This window comes from Pinus tabuliformis, chromosome 3_1 (assembly GCF_031772625.1).
Source record: "Pinus tabuliformis cultivar Carrire ecotype Pingquan chromosome 3_1, CPIR1, whole genome shotgun sequence".
NCBI classification, from domain to species: domain Eukaryota; kingdom Viridiplantae; phylum Streptophyta; class Pinopsida; order Pinales; family Pinaceae; genus Pinus; species Pinus tabuliformis.
Genome location: NC_142301.1, coordinates 909,323,383 through 909,326,283, shown reverse-complemented (window position 1 = coordinate 909,326,283; position 2,901 = coordinate 909,323,383).

Sequence of the window (2,901 nt, the reverse complement as noted above, 5' to 3'; positions counted from 1 at the left end):
GGTGCACGTAAGTGGTTGATTCATCTGTTAAGGGTCCGTAAAGACCTATCATAGACCTTCATGAAGGTCTAGAGGTCGTTTAAAGGAAGTTGAAGTACCAAGCCCTAGGGGTTTATCGATCTGCGCAAAGGCAGATCTAGGGCAATAGAAGACATCACACTAATCTCTGGATGAAGAAAATTGGTTCCAACATCCCCCCATATTGATTCAGGTGAGGCTTCAGCCTGTGCTACACAAGTTGATGCCGAAAGGTCCAGTATTGTAAGGTTTTGTTTGGCTCAACTAACTTGGAACCTGGGTCAAGAACCACTAAGCCAACAGGATGTGTCCATTAATGGTGGAAAGTATGGTCGAAGGAGGTCTACATTGAACACTGGGTGTAGTCTAAGGAATGGTGGAATGCTAAGGTCGAAGGAATTGTCCCCTACATCCTTGGTGATGGTGTATGGCCCATATTAGAGTGGGAGAATCTTGCGATGGGGTACAACAAGGCACTCCTTCTGTGAATGTAGCCAAACTTTGTCGCCCACATGGAACTTGTGTGGCACTCAATGCTAATCATGGCACTGCTTGTACTTAGCATTGGCTCAGTCCAATATATCATGAACCTATTGGAAGATGTATTTAATGCACTTAATGAAGATTTTAGCCCTATCGGCTTTGGAATGTACATGAGCCGAATCTGCCTGAGTAGCAGCAAATGGTATGGCCACATAAATGGGACATAATCACTGAAATCCTAGCCCTACCTGAAAGAGGTCGTGGCCCGTTGAGTTATGGAGAGCTCTGTTGTAGCTATGATAGACATAGGGGAGGCTTTCATCCCATGTGTGTGGATGCTTTGAGTTGTACATGCATAGAATGTGTATGATCATCTTATTGACAACCTCTGTTTGGCCATCAGTTTGGGGATGGAAAGCCGTGGACTTAGTAACATTTTTGTATCCAGCATTGACCAGAGACTTGACAAAAATTCACTCAGGAATATGATGTCCTGATCTGAGACAATGGACTATGGGATACTAAAGTGTACCCACACTCACTCAAATAAGACCTTAGGAGTGTCCTCTTTTGTGATACACTTCTTGTAGGCTACCATGATGGCCATCTTAGAGAATCTGTCGACGAGCACGAAAACACAATCATTCCCGTGCTTAGTAGAAGGAAGGCTTGACATGTAATCCATGGAGAAAAATTCCCAAGGTCGACTAGGAGTAGGTAGAGGAGTATACAGGCATTGCTTCTTGATGGTTGGTTTGGCAATGGCGTAGACAGTGCAGGATCTAATGTACTTCCCAACATCATGATGAAGTTTTGGCTAATAAAAATACTTCTATAATACCACCATTGTTTTCACTACTCCAAAAGGTCCAGTGACCCGACTGTAGTGCGCCTCCCAAATCATATTGGCATGCTCACTTTAAGGAACACTGATGTGTCCTAGGTGACATAAAAATGAATCCTAAAGGTGAAAATTTGGAACATGCTTCCCTTCCAGCAGTGTCTAGTATGCGTTGCCAAATTCTGGATCGGCCTTGTAAATATGTGGCCACCCCGATGTCTCATGCCCATAGAAGTCGAGCACAGTGATCAATTCCATGATCAGTGGTCGACTAAAGCAATAAATGACATTATTGGTGTTTCCCTTCTTATACTTAATGTTCAAATGGAATTTTTGCAAGTAGATAGACTATTTCTGATGGTTATCGTTCTGCAACTTCCCTTGTGTCTATATGAACTTTAGAGGTCGGTGGTCTGTGTGGAAGACCGTTTCCTTCCCCAAAATGTAATGCTTCCATTAACGGCAACCTGCACACTGGAATACATTTCTTTGTCATAAGTGGGGTACTTTTAGGCTATGTATGAAAATGTCTCACTGTGGCAAGCCATTGGATGCCCATACTAACTAAGAACCACACCAATAGCATAGTCAAAGGAATATTTCTCAATCTCAAATGGTTGTTGCAGGTCTGGTAATGTGAGCATTGGTGCAGAAATTCTTCAATTCGGAGAATGATTTTTGTTGGGTTTTAGACTAAAAAAATTTTGCTTTTGCTCCTCCCTTGGTGACTTGACTTAAAGTCCAAGTGATATGAGAGAACCCCACCATGAACCTACGGTAGAAATTGGCAAGACCCAAAAATTTGCAGAGCTTTGTTAGAGTGGTTGGGGCTCGCCAATCCCAAATGAATTGTATCTTGGATGGGTCCATATGTATACCCTTCTCATCAATTATGTACCTCAGATATTGAGCATGGGACAAGCCAAAGGTGCATTTCTCCAAGTTAGCACACAACTTGTATTGTCACAGGGTTTGAGGGACCTCTCGAATATGGTGGAGGTGCTTGTCCCAACTCTGGCTAAAGATCAAGATGTAATCTAAATACACCACCATGAATGCATTGTGAAGGGTTGCAAGATGTCATCCATCAGTCTCACGAAGGTTGTAGGGGCGTATGCCAATCTGAACATCATGACCAATCATTCGAAAAGGCCTTCCTTGGACTTGAAGGCAGTCTTCCACACATCAATGGGTTCGATAGGCACCTGGTGATAACTAGACTTCAAGTCAGCCTAGATGAAATATTTGGCCCTCTTGAGCTGGTCAAGAAGGTCATTAATCCACGGGATTGGGTACCTATTCTGAACAGTGATGTTGTTCAGTGCCCGGTAGTCAATACAAAGCCTCCAGGTCCCATCCTTATTTTGTACCAATACAATGGGCTCCTACGGGGTGATGATCTTGGCCTAATGACCCATTTCTGCAATAGTTCTTGAATCAACCTCCTGATCTCATCATTCTCCAAAAAAGAGCGTCGATAGATCAGTCCATTGGGCAGCGACATGCGCAGGGTCAGATTGATGGAGTGTTTGACCTGCCAGTGCAGAGGTACCCCTATA